Source organism: Sminthopsis crassicaudata, chromosome 3 (genome assembly GCF_048593235.1).
Source record: "Sminthopsis crassicaudata isolate SCR6 chromosome 3, ASM4859323v1, whole genome shotgun sequence".
Classification (NCBI taxonomy): Eukaryota; Metazoa; Chordata; class Mammalia; order Dasyuromorphia; family Dasyuridae; genus Sminthopsis; species Sminthopsis crassicaudata.
The window spans coordinates 303,249,872-303,264,648 of NC_133619.1; the positions used below are offsets into that span (position 1 = coordinate 303,249,872).

Here is a 14,777-nt window from a genome sequence, read left to right on the forward strand (position 1 = left end):
AAAACAAGAAACTTGTTATATATTGGAAACAATGCTATGATCTGTTAATTCATTTTTCTCTCTAAAACATAGTTCTTTGCTTAACACATAGTAGATAATACATGGTATTGACTGACCAACTGTGGACAAAAAATAAGGCCTGTGGGTTTTGTTTTTGTTTTTCATTTTAATCTATTTCATTTGTGAAGAAAACTCTCAATATGAAAACTCTTGTCACCAATGGAGATGAGCACTTCTGAATATATCTATTTATTGGTATCTATTGGTAGTTTGGGTACAGTGGTTTGTGTAAATGCAAGTGATGGAGTGTCAAATATGGGGAATATCTTGTAGTCCAATTTAGCTAGAATACAGGGTACAGGAAAGAAACTGAGATGAAGTATGCTGTTGTCAGATTTTGGAGGGCTTTTAATATCAACCGAGGAATTTTCATTTTAAACAAGAGGCAATAAATAGGGAATCACTGGAAGCTTGAGCAAAACTAAAATGAAACAACAAACAGCACACTGGGAAGTTGTGGGTTTTTTGTTTTTTTTTTTTTTGCTGAGGTAATTGGGTTAAATGACTTGCCTAAGGTCACATAGCTAGGATACGTTAAGTGTCTGAGACTAGATTTGAACTCAGGTCCTTCTGAATTCAAGGATGTTGCTCTATCCACTGCACCACCTAGCTGTTCCAACACTTGAAAGTTTTAACATACCATACACATGTTAGGGTATTACTCTCCCACAACCAACTGAAACAACTGTGTTTAGTGTAGATTTAAGTAGAATAATGAAATTGTAAGGGATCAAATGGTAGAGTTCCTTTCTATCTTCACCTAAACTGAATCCCAGTTGAAGTCCTTCCTGGTGCATCCCTCTCCTGCTTTCTTTTTCCAATCCTGCCTCCAACATCAGCTCGTAGGCTGTGTCCCAGAGTAAGAGATCCATGGTTTTTCCTTGATTTCTCATAATTACTCTTTCAACTAAATTTTTTTTCCAAGTTGATTTGATGGGACCTTATGTGCCATTTGTTTCAAGAACCAAAAATATTAGTTAAACCTCTGATCGAATGTAACATTGATGATGAGATTTCCTCCTGTCCATTGCTTGGCTTTTAAAACAATTATTATTTTTACAATTTAAATTTAACCATCAACAACACAAGCATTTCAGTACATGAGGAAAAAGAAAAATGGATTGTATATGTATTTCTTTATAACAATGAATTATTATATAAATTTTTGTACATAAAGATATTCCTTACCTCCATCATTGAATTAAGAACACAAAGAAACATAATATTCCCCTTAGAACCTATTTAAGCAATAATTGGCACACAGGAATTTTCTAAGGATTAAAGATTTGCTGAGCCCCAAACATAGCCACTGATCCATTATTGCTATAGTGAACTGAACATGGGAAAAAAATAATCAAAATTATATGAACTTTGGTTTAAGTGGTAACAGTTTCAGTTGGTTTATTCTGAGCTGTGGTTGAGAGCTTGGGCCAGCCAGCTCTTACTGCTGGAATCATCTCTGTGTTCCCTCCATTTCACTATTATACTTGGCCCGTTTGCAGTTTTGCTGATGCACTTTTAAATGTTCACGAACTGATTAGATGTCTCTCATTAACTTTTTGCAGAATACTTGGCAAGTTGATTAAAGAAATTGGTTTGAATTCTATATCTATTTGGCAGCGCACCATGTGTTTCTTCCTGATTAGATTATAAATCTAGACAGGCAGAAAGTACTTGTAGTAGCAAATCATAGGATCATAGATTTAGAGAGCTTTAGAGATCAAAATCCAACCCTGTCATTGTACATATAAAAAGACTAAGGCTTAGAGAGATTGAGATTTGATTAAGTTCTTATAACTAGTAAATAGCAATTCACTATTCTGACCTTCCCATGCTATCTATTTTACAGCTGTACTTTCTCCTTGCCTTTGCTCATTTATTGCATGATTCATACTGAAGGGCCTTATTCTCTCAGACCAATGGTGCAGGCAGCCAGAGGAGGAAGCAAGCTTTCTTCCCAACTGATTTTAAGTGTATGTATGTATATATACTTAAGCATATATATTTACCTACAATATATTCAGTTAAGTATATATATTTACACACATATATTCATTTAAGTATATTTACACACATACATACATTTCATTATATATTTACAAAAATATATGCATTTAAGTATACATATTTACATACATATATTTAAGTATATATTTACATAAACATAAATATATTTATGTAAATATATATATTTAAGCATATGCATTTAATTATTAATTGAATCTAAATTCAGTTAGAGCATAAGAACCTTGTTCCATGATGCTTTTTGGTGGTCCACTGGATGGAGTAATTTGTATATGCAAGTACATAGGTATGTGTGTATATATATATCTATATAGTATATATAGATATATATATCTATATATATATATCTATATAGTATATATATATAAATATATATCTATATATCTATATCTATATATCTATATCTATATATCTATATATCTATATATCTATATATATATATATATTTTGTGGCAAGTATACTGGGATGGTTTGCCATTTCCAAATTCTTCTTGACCCCATTTGGGGTTTTCTTGGTACAGATAACTGGAATGCTTTGCCATTTCTTTGTACAGTGCATTTTCCAGATGAGGAAACTGAGACAAACATTAAATGTTTGGCTCAGGGTAACACAACTTAGGTATCCAAAGTCACATTTGAACTCGAAAGGCTCATCTCCCTGATTTCAGACATAGCACTCTGTGCACTCTGGCACCACCTAGCTGCCCTCATGTGAAAAGCACCACAGGATGAAAATAGGAAAGGAAGCCAGTTTGTGGCTCTCGAGGAGCTCCCATTCTAATTGGGTTAAGGACACACACAAAAGATTTTAGCAGCAAGTTAGATTTTAGCAAGGAGGAGGCTAATGGTCCTAAGGGTGCAGCAGCAAAACACATGAAAACGTCTTTCCTTTAATGACATTTCTATTCATGAGATGTTTCAGGTGTAGATATATACAAATATTATATGTACATATATATGTATATATACATACATATATATGTATATATACATATATATACATACTTACTAGAACTAATATAGTTATATATACACACACAGGTGGCAGTTACAAACTGAAACACATTTGAATTTGCTGCATTTAGACCTGGATGTGTCCCTAGTCAGTTCTGAGAACTAGGTAATGGTGAACAATAGGGCAGTCCTACTCTTTTGCTTATACCGTAAAGACCTGTGTTGGGTTTGAATCCTCACTTATATTTGCTAGTTGTGTGACCCTGGGAAGATCCCAGGCTTTCTGAGACTCAGTGTAAAATGAATGAAAGAGCTAACTTTGACCTCCAAGGACTCTTACAGCTCTCAATCTATGATGCCACGATCTCCTCTCTAGGTTTCCCCCTGGTTCCATGCTTGGAATACATTCCTCCCTTATCTCTGGTTCATAAAAAAGCTCAATTTCTCCCCTTCTTCCTATAGGAGTCCCTTTCTTATTTCCTCAGTATCTTTTGTACTTTGTAAATGTTTTGACTTACATGTGTAAGGACTTACATGTCCTTTTCTCCTGATAGAATGTAAAGGGCAGAAAATGTTTAATTTCTCTTTGTACTCTCCTTTCCTATCCTAGAACTGGTTTACTGATTGATTAAATATTGATAATAGCTAGCATTTATGGAATACATAAATGTTTAAAAAGTGCTTTATATGTAGTAGGTTGTTATTATTAGCCCCATTTTTGAGATGAGTAAACTGAAGCAGAAAGCCAAGTAATTTGCCTATTGGAGTGAGGAAGATGAGTTCAAATCTGACCTCATGTACTTACTAATCATGCTATTCTGAATCAGTTATTTGACTTCTATCTGTCTCAGTTTCCTGACCTGTAAAATGGGGATAATGACAGCGCCTACTTTGGAGAATTATTTAGAGGGTCAAATGAGATAAAGCACTTAGCAAAATGCCTACCACATAGTAGACTCCATATAAATGCTTGTTCATTTTCTCCTTCCTAAAGTCATACAACTCATATTTGAGGCAGGATGTAAACTTAGGTACTCCCACCTTATTGTCACCTTCCAAAATATATTTATTTTCTGTGTGCTTTATGAAGTATTTACATTAATGATTAGCATTTTGCCTATCCAGATAATTTTGAATAAAAAGTTCTGTGTTTTGAACAATGTGGATGGGGAGTTGGGCTGTGGTCCTGCCAGGATGGTAGGGTTAGGAGTTAAGTTAGGAGTTAAGATTCATTATAAAGGAGACAGAATAGGAGCAAGGAGTGAAGGTATATCGTTGGTGGCTAGAAGGAAGGGGTAGATGGTATCTTTCTTCTTCCTACTTTGGTTCCTATTCTGACACTGCTATTTATTCTGATGCTTTCTCTAGTTATCCTTGTTCAAGTAATAAAGAATGAGAATATATGTGTGTGTATATGTATGTACATATATATCATTTTGCAAAACTTAAAGATCATGCATTAGTGCTTATTAGTATTAGTAGTAATTAATTAATATCAAATAGATAATAATCAACCAATAGGATGGGATCAAAGCAGCTACTGCCAAATCCACTAGAAATGGTTCTCACTTGCCCCTGGAGCTTTACATGCATCCTGCTTCCCTTTTCACTTATAGAATCACATATCAAAGTCAACTAATCCAGCCTCCTTTTCACAAGTGAAGAAATAGGCTTTGAGAGATGAAATGACTCTAAAAGTCACGTGAATAGCCACAAGCAGCAGTGTCAGCTCAATAGGGTGTACTTGTTGACAAGAGATTAATTTCCTTGTCACAAAGGAGATATGACCATATCTAAATGTGATGATTGTATTGATGACTATTCAGGCTGATTTATGGAATGGGGAATTTAGGTATATTAAACAAAGAAGTAATTAAACACAGCAAAAAGTCAAAAGGTTCCATGTTCAAGGTCCTAGAAAATCATATAATGGAAATGCTCAGTTTGGTCAAATCTCAGGAAGAGGAGGCAAGATTAATTTTGTGTGGGGGTCTAGTAATGGTGATAGTAGTGATAGTTAATGGATCTGTGATTTTATAGGCAGAGGGAATTCTCAAATGAGGAAATTAATTTCTATTAAAGCAAGTTCACACTTTCTTTTCAACTTATAGATTAAGTTTCCTAGAGAAGAGGAATCACAAGTAGAAGTTATATGGTGATGAGCAAGATACCATAGAAAGGGACAGCCATAGTTTCTCAAAAGAAAACAAGGTAAGGGAAACTGACATGTTTTATCAGGTTAAAGTGACCTTGTCATCTTGTCCTGAGAGTTATTCAACAGAACCATATCTTTTTTTTTTTCCCTTGAGACAATTGGGGTTAAATGACTTGCCAGGGTCACACAGCTAGGAAGTGTCTGAGACCACATTTGAACTCAGGTCTTCCTGACTTCAGGGCTGTCTACTGCACCACCTAGCTGTCCCTACAGAACTATGTCTGAAAAATTTCAAAGTTAGTTTCAGAATCTGTCATTATCTTATCCACTACTCAATCAGAACTCCATAGAAAAATAGATTTTTTTTTTTATATTTGGAAATTGTGAGGACCTAATGTCCCATAGAAAGAGGTGAAACAGAAGTGTTTCTTCTTATAGCAGAAATCAGAGTTGGTCCAGAATTTTAGAGGTCAGTGATAATCTATGATAAGATACTTGATGTTTGGGTTCCTCAAGTCAGAATCTATTAATTCTTTCTTTATTATCTTTTTTCTCATGACCTTCTTTCTTATTCTGATTGCCTCTTTCTTTCTCTTTCAATAAGTTCCTTGGTGCCATCCTCCTATATGTTAACTAATTATACACTGATATATATATACATATATATATTATATATGTATATACATATGTCAGATACCAAATATATATATATATATATATATATATATATATATATATATGTATATATATATATATATATATATATATATATATATATATATTCCACTTCTTGAAAAAAGTTTTTGGTTTCCTCTTTTTAAGTTTTGAAATGAGTAGAAACTCTCTTTCAATATGTATATACATTTAATCCCCTTAAACTTAAGTAAATATATTTTTTGTGTGGGATATTTGAAAAATTTCACTTCCCTCCAGGGGGATCTCCATTCCCAATTGCACTCAAAAGAAAAAAATTGATTTTCAAAACTTTCATACAGGACTTTTTGAATATATAAGAGAAATTCACCAGCAGTGAGAGGTTCTTATTTGTTCTTCATTCTTGAGGAGGATTATGACATCAGGGTAGTAATGCCATGACATACAAGTGACTTAAATTTGAGTGAGAGAGAATCTATGCAAGATCACCTGCCTCAAACCTCTAAAGCCATCTGGGTCCAGTGGCTAGATATAGATCAGGATGAGTGGAGATGGTTCTGGATGCAACAGTAGAACTCTGCCTTTTTAAGCTAAGGTCTTCAATAAGTCTCAGTTTGACTGAGGCTGCCCCCATTTGGTGAATAGGTAACAATTGAGTCAAAAAAATCTCTTTCACCTGGTCCAAAAAAAATCTTAATGAATGAATGAATGAATCTGGGAGGGAAAGCCCCTCAGGGCTTCAACAGAAATGGCTGCTATTTACATTCAATCTGAGTCAATCAGGACCCAAACAATGGAAAATCCCAAAAGATAGAATGAGTTTTCATATATAGTGTCTACTATGTGTTAAACACCATGCTAAGCATTTTTTACAAATATTATCTCATTTGATCCTAATGACAACCTTGTGAGGTAGATATTATTATTATCCCCATTTTGCAGTTGTGGAAAGTGAGGCAAACTGATGTTAAGTGACTTGCCTAGTGTCTTATTGTTGGTAAGTGTATGAGATAAGGCCTTGCTGATTTGGGGCCCAAAGCTCTAATCTTCTGTGCTACCAGTTGCCCTAATAATAACTTGTAATGGAAAGAGTCATCCATGACATTGATAGAAAATCAGCCAATTAATATGGACTAAGATATCAATATATGGTGCCAGTTATAGGGAAAAAGATTGGATATATGATTTCGGAAACTTCCCAAAGAATAAACTCCTTGTAAATACAGGATGGCACCATCTCTACATTTTAGAAAGAGTTTTAAAGACTCAGAGATAAATAGCTTGCTTAGAATCACATAGCAAATACGTGTCAGAGATACATGTGAGAGAATTCCTATCGATGGCTCTGCTGAGGGTTCAATCACTGGACTATCATCATTCCAGAGCAGAATAAGTTCTACCAAAGGAAGAATAAGAAAGGAAGAGAAGGGGTTTAACAACTATGAAAACCCATGAACTTTAATCAGTTGTTAGTTAGATCCCAGGTAGGTCCTTGGAAACAGAATGCTGTTGCGCAGCATAGCTAACCTAGAAGGCTGTGTGTCTTCCTCTTTCCATTAAGTACTCATGAATTTCAACTGTACAATGGTGTGAAAGCAGAAGTTTTTTTTTTTTATGGTCTAATGAAATTTCATACTGCTGATATGTTACTAAGAGTGAATAATGAACTTAATTTTTCTTCTCCTTTTCAAACCAAGCAAAAATTAGTCTTTTGATTGTTAATACCTAAAATAAAGGAAAACCTAAGATCCTTTGGCATCTTTTCCGTCCCCTTAAGGTCTATGTACAGCACAATAAAAGGAATATTGAAAAAGCTAATGAAGAATCTTTTTAGGCCAGAACTTCACAAAGAAATGATGAAAAGCCCATAATGGTTATTCCACATGCTTGTCTTTTTTAGTCATATTCACAATTCACAAGAAGTCTCTTTTTCACCTTGTACTTGGTGCCAAAAGATATTTGATGTACCAGTGTAAACAACAGTTTCAAGCTACCTTTGTCTTTGACCTCTAAAGGAGACTCTATATGTTTTAGGAAAAAAAAAGTCCATCCAAATCCACCAAACCCATAGAGGACAATAAAAGTACTTGTGCAGATTAAGAGAATTTGATTTATCTTAATTACTGTAGTAGGTACTTTTTCCAAAGGAAATTGCTATACCACATGGAATTCTGGCACATACAGTGAATTCCTCCTTTGTCCAGCCATGCACAGAAGAGAAATATGGGATTACAAAGAAAGAATGGTGGACTTAAATGGCTTTCCAGTACACAGAAATTTTGTATGTCCAGACATCCTGGCAAGCCAGTTCATCAAGGAAATTCAGGTTAATCAAATGCTGTTGCTAAGATTTGTGCTTATTGGCACTTTTGTGCTTTGGATAAGATTTATTTGGTATGAACTGGTATGACTCAAGAACACTGGAAAATCATAGAAATGGTACTATGAGAAAGAAGCAGGACTGGAGTGTGATTCAAAAGACCTGGGTTTTGCCCTGGTTCTAATAGTTTCTTTTTTTTCCCTATATGTCAATTTTCACAACTCTTACCATATTCTTAGACTTATAGAATGTCAGAGCTGCAAGGGATCTTAGACATCATCTATTTAGAATAAAGCCTTCAATTTTTACAGATAAAGAAATTGAGGCTGTGAGTTATGTAATTTGTCTAAAGTCATTTTGCCCATATATCTGGATTCCCATTTTAAAGCACTATGTCCCATTCAATTAAAATCATCAAATATTTATGAAGTGCCATTAATGTGCAAAGGAGCTATATTAACTACTGGGGATATAAAGATGAAAAAAAATATCCAGCCTTTATCTTCAAAGAGTTTATTGGCCAGAAAGGTAAAACATGTACAAAAGATAAAGAACTAGAGTGTAAAAAAAGAAAGAAAAAAAAGCAAGGAAGGAAGAAAGAAAAAAAAAGCAAGGAAAAAGGAAAGAAAGAAAAAGACCATTTTAAACAGGTCATATTTTCTTAGGACTGAATCTTGTCCTCCTAAATGCATGGTTCCAGAGGTGAGAGGAGGCTAGATGACACAGTGGATAGACTTCCAAGCCTGGAATCCAGAAGATTCATCTTTGTGAGTTCAAATCTGGCTTTAAACAAACCCTGGGCAAGTCACTTAACCCTGTTAACTTCAGTTCTTTATCTGTAAAATGAGCTGGAAGAGTAAATGGCAAATCACTCTAATATCTTTGCCAAGAAAACCCCAAATAGGATCATGGAGAGTAGGACATGACTGAAAATGACTGAAGAATAACAATAAAGAACTGAGGAAGAGCTGGTGCAGGGGCAAAGGAAAGTTCAGATTGGAACATACTAAATTTAAGGAGTTGGGGAATATTGCTGGTAAAGATGTCATTCAGGGTGGCTAGAAATGTTGGACTGGAACTCCAAAAAAGAAATTGGGACTAGATATGGATTTGGAAGTCATCTGCACAGATGTGATAAATGAAAATATGAGAGCATGGAAAGAGTTTGGAGAGAAGAAATAACAAAGGACCATGGATAGAGCTCTGGGACATATTCAAACTCAGAAGTAGAAAGAGAAAGCTGAATCCGGGCCAGGGACCAAGGGAGACAAAAGACAGGTAGAAGAAGAATCAGGAGAAAACACTATCACTGAAGTAAACGGATGGAAGTTCATTTAGAAAGAGGGAGAGAGTGGTCAGTAGTTAGCAGAAAGATCAAGGAGAATGAGCATTAAGATTGACTGATTGGTTAATTAGTTTGCCAATGAAGAAGTCGTTGGTGACTCTAGGAAAAGTACAGAACTAAGGAGTAAACAAGTGAATGGGTGTTGGAAAGTTGAGACAGTGCATATAGTTGATTTTTTTCTACAGCTTTTGCAAGGAATGGAAGAGAGTAACAGGATAGAGGGACAATTGTTTTAGGATGGGCAAGTTCGTGCAGAGAACTTTTCTAACTTCTAAGATGAATGTATGCTTTATATAGAATGAGACACTGAAATTTTCTCCCTGGAGTAATAATTTTCAAAGTGGTGATGGTGATAAATGATTGTGACAGCTAATAATTGCGTGTGTGTGTGTGTGTGTGTGTGTGTGTGTGTGTGTGTAGAGAAGAAAGTAGACATAATGAATAGGACTCTGGAACATTTGTAGTAGCATTTAACTAAAGAATAGAATCTGAGCATAATCTGGACCTACACTTTGGTATATGGAACACCTTCTACTAATGGAAGTCTTCACTTTCTGCAATTTATTATCTTGAAGAATCATTCAGAAAATCAGAAAACTTGGGTTCAAATTCTGGCCCATTTCTGAATCTAATGATCTAAGACAAATCACTCACGCTCCTTATTGTTCAGTCATTTTTCAAGTAGTGTACTATTCTTCATGACCCCATTTGGGATTTTGTGGCAAAGCTACTGGAGTGATTTGCCATTTTCTTCTCTAGCTCATTTTACAGAGAAGAAAATTAAGGCAAACAGGGTTAAATGACTTGTCCAGGGTCACACTGTTAGTGTCTGAGTCTGGATTTCAACTCAAGTCTTCCTAAATGCAGGGCAATACTGAACATCAAAGAAGGATAGAATTAGAAGACACCTGGAAGACAGTCTGATCTAACCATGCATCTTGATTAAACAAAAAAGTTAGTAAGCAATAGACCCATTTTATTGGGTCTCTTTTTTCCATCAAAACAGTTTTTTGATTGAGGAGTTAATATTCTTGACACTGGTCTGCCAGTTTTCTCATGTGTAAAGCAAGTCTTGGACTAGCACTAGATAACACTGAAAGCCCCCTTCTAGCTCCAAAAGTTTATAACTCTATGATGTGATTCTCTAATTATGTATTTTATGATCAAATTCCATTTGATTTCAGAAGCCTGGTTATTGTGCTTTCATTCCCCCTTGCTCTGGGAGAAATCATCTTTGAGTTTTCATTAGTCAACTGTTAGGCTTGCTAGGAAGAAATCAGAGAATTCTGGACACCTGAAGGAGAGAGGAGGAGAAGGGAGGGATGGACCTCCCACCCTTCCAGATGTAGGAATTTCACAATTTTATTTTAGACCCTCATCTGCTCATTTGTTTATTTCTTTAGCTGCACATATATCAAGTGACAATCACATGGACTTGGTTCTGCAGAATGTTGAAAACAGAGGCCAGGGAAATAAGGAAATAGAATTCTTTGCCAGAGTCAGCAGCTTTTTACTTGCTTAGTCACATAACCTCTAAATATTTAACGGACAAGACCTTGGAGCCAGTAAAGAACTAAAATGAAGTGTTTCAGAGGGAGAGAGTACTTGGAGAATCATAAATTTGTATTTTTGTAATATAGTGAAAAGAGAACTAAAATAAAAAATCATGTTTGAATCCTAGCTTTGTTAATTACTTGCTAATTTACCTTAGGCAAGTTATATTCTCGAGCCTCAATTTGCTCATCTCTAAAGTGCATATACTAAAGTGTACATTGTTCATCAGGGATCAAACTGAAAGAAAATGTATAAGGTGTTTTATAATCATAAAACATAAATAGCTATTAACATATCTATATTTTTTATCTTCGTCAAAGAAGATTACACTTGGTCAAGGGCTGCATATGGATGATTAGTTGGGAAAAAAAATTGAGTGGTAGGAGGAAATTGGACTATATTTGAGTTGGGAAATTACCTATTGCTTAAAGTGATTGTATGGTGTCTATTACTACAAAGGGCCATTTCATCACCACCAGTATTTTCTTAGGAATGCTATGTGGTTCCAAATCTTGGAACATCATTCTCTTCATTGGAGGCAGTGGGGTCCTGGACTTGGAGTTAGCGAGATCATCTCCCTGAGATTCAGTTTTCTCATCTGTAAATTTTTCCTTTTCTCCTTCTCCTTCTTTTCCTCTTGTTCTTATTTTTGTTCTTGTTCATGTTCTTGTTCTTCTTCTGTTGTTCTTCATTTTTTTCTTCTTCTGCTTCTCCATTTTTACCTTCTTCATCTTTTGTCTTTTCTATCTTCTTCATTGTCATTGTCTTTGTCTTTGTAGTCATCATTGTTGTCATCGTCATTATAATCATTGTCATCGTCATCATCATCATCTCCTTCATCTTTTTCTTCTGAGAATTCATTTTCACCTTCTTCATCATTTTTGTCTTTTTCATCTTTGTTGTCTTCATCTTTGTCTTCTCATTTTTCATCTTTTTCTTTTTCTCCTTTCATCATTTTCTTCTTCAAATTTGTCTTTTTCTCTACGTTCATCATTTTCTTTACCTCCTCTTCATCTTTTTCTTCACCTTCTCTTCTTCTTCTTCTTCTTCACATTCTCTTCATCTTTTTCTTCACCTCTTCTTCTTCCTCTTCTTCTTCTTCAATTACTATTGCTGCTGCTGCTATATTGCTGCTATTACTATTATTATTATTTCTGCTATTACTAATGCTACAAAAAATGTGTGGACCTGCATTGTCAATTAGTTCAATCTCTAAAATAAGGATAATTAACACCTCTAATACTTATTATTATTATTGTAAAGATTATATATATATACATACATTACATATATATAATTTTGTAAACTTTAAAGCACTATATAAATGTCATCTCTAAGAGCTATTATCTCAGAAAATTAAAATAGATAATCTAATAAATTAAAAGATATAAAGAGAGTGCTAAGATATTATAACATGTTTCTGATGACTTTTGTCCAGGAAGTTACATAAAAGACCTTATTAAGAATCTTCACAACTGGTAAAGGAGATGGGTCAGTCATGAAGAAAGAATTTGCTAGAGTAGATTGGAAGCCTGAAAGACCCATTGAGCTAGAGAGGAAGTCAGAAAAGGCAGAATAAGACCTCCAGGATATTGGGATGATTCTCTTTGGGGGACTTTTGGAAAGATATCAATAAGAATGGCACAAGATGGGTAGTGCATCTGATCTCTATTAGAAGGAAAACCAGCACACATGAAATCACAGAGCCAAGAAACATGTTTTTTGTTTAAAACCTTCAAGGATGAAAAAAAGTCTATGTATACAATAAAATAAGTGATTGATAAGTTAAATAAAAGGGAAATCAGAGGATAAGAAAGCAAAGGGAGAGTGAGAAGAGAATGTAGAGGGAGGGTCTTTTCGCCTTTCCATTTTGTTTCAGGAATTGGCCAGGTGAAGTAGCCATCATTTCTGGCCAACAGGAGATGCTAACTCCAGGGAGTCTGCCTAATCTCTAAAGTCTGTTCTAAAGAGTTCTTATAGTTTCTGCTACCTGATATTAATAGATTTAGTCAATAACTGATGTCACTTTTCAGATCTTAATAAAATTAGCAAAAACCTAGGAACCTAAAGTGTCCTTATTATGTGTAACGTGTTCTGGGCCCAGGGAACATAGAACCAATCTTTTAGCAGCTGTTTTAAAGAGGTTTTGTTGTGTGGATTTCCAGAACCCTGAAGGGGAATTCTCCTTGAAATAATTAAAAATTTTTCTGCTTTAAAAATAAATGTTATATTCCAAATTTTTTCAACGTGTTGAAATTTGACTGAAGCCATTCTTTTAAGCTAATAAAAACCATCTGGTAGCTGCATACTGTACATACCTCACCTTTATTTTACAGGGTACTTTTTATTATGATGATTATATTCACTCTTGATTTATAGTTGGGGCATGATAGAAATAAGTCATGTTTGGGTTAAAGTGGAAAAATGAATGAATCGTGGCTGGCATATTAATTTTTTTGGTGTATTAATTTTAACCTATATTCTCAATGAAATAATTAAGCAAATATTTTGATGTTGTTCATTTGTGTTCAACTCTCATGACCTTAGGAAACCATGGAGTTTTCTTGGCAAAAATACAGTTTGTCATTTCCTTTTCTAGCTCATTTTACAGATTAGGAAACTGAGGCAGAGTTGAGTGACTTGCTCAGGATCAGTTACTAGGTGAATAAGGCCTAATTTGACCACAGGAAAAGAGCCTTCCTGACTTGAGGTCAAGCATTCTATCTACTATACCATCTAGCTGCCCCTTTAAACAAACATACATTTGGTCATTTAAAAATGTTTCATCACAAATAGTTATTCCTAGAAGTTCAAATTAGTATCAGAGATGGAAAATACATGATAGTAGATTTCAGTTCAATGTAAGAAAAAACTTTCTAATAACGGACATGGATAGACTTGGGAGATAATAATGTAAAGGCATTTATAGTACCCTTGAAGGTTTGCAAAAACGGATTCATGTATATTATCTTACTTGATCTTTACAACAAATTTGTGAAATCAATAATAGGAATGTTATTACTGCTGTTTTACAGGTAAGGAAACAGTCTCAGAAAGTTTCATGCAGTTAGCAACTTGGGGAAAGATTTGGACCCTCTCATGCTCTGATTTTTCATAGGTTTCTCATCATTGAAAGAAACAATTATTTCTCTATTGTATTTTTTATTACTAATATTAGTTATTGAATTAAGACTAAGGTTTCCCCTTTTCTATTTCCTCATTCAGAAATCAAACAGTGTAGGATATCTTGGACAAAGACTTACCCAGATTAAGATCTAATCAAAGACAATAAAGAAACTCTAAGTTTAGGCCAATGGGTGGATTCCTGCTCATTGTGTTTATTCAGACATAAATGGACAAATATGGATTCTCCCTTTTGCCAGATGGTGATATGGAAATTAATAAAAATCTATTTGACCAAGATTTGGGTTCTCAGCATCACATACTCCAAGACCCACATTGGAATAGGTCCATTTCTTATTATAGTATTCATCCTATCTCATTACTTTTTTTTTTAACCACTCAGATTTGATTGCCACCCTCAGGAACATTTTCCCTTCCAAAGGCATAAAAGCACTGAATGAGTTCCATGAGGGGTCTTTGGCATTTGAGAATGTTACTGATTCTTTTTATTAGTGATTTATTAGTATTGTTAATAAAATAATTACCCAGGAACTGGCTCCCAAACTTTATAAATATTATACTAGGCC

At 34.6% G+C, this 14,777-nt stretch overlaps 1 protein-coding gene across 11 annotated transcripts in view; it reads right to left on the reverse strand.

The window, feature by feature from the left end:
* The window catches only part of ABI3BP (ABI family member 3 binding protein), a 267,293-nt gene that overhangs the window by 5,313 nt on the left and 247,203 nt on the right, over nucleotides 1-14,777 (reverse strand). The window lies entirely within an intron of this gene.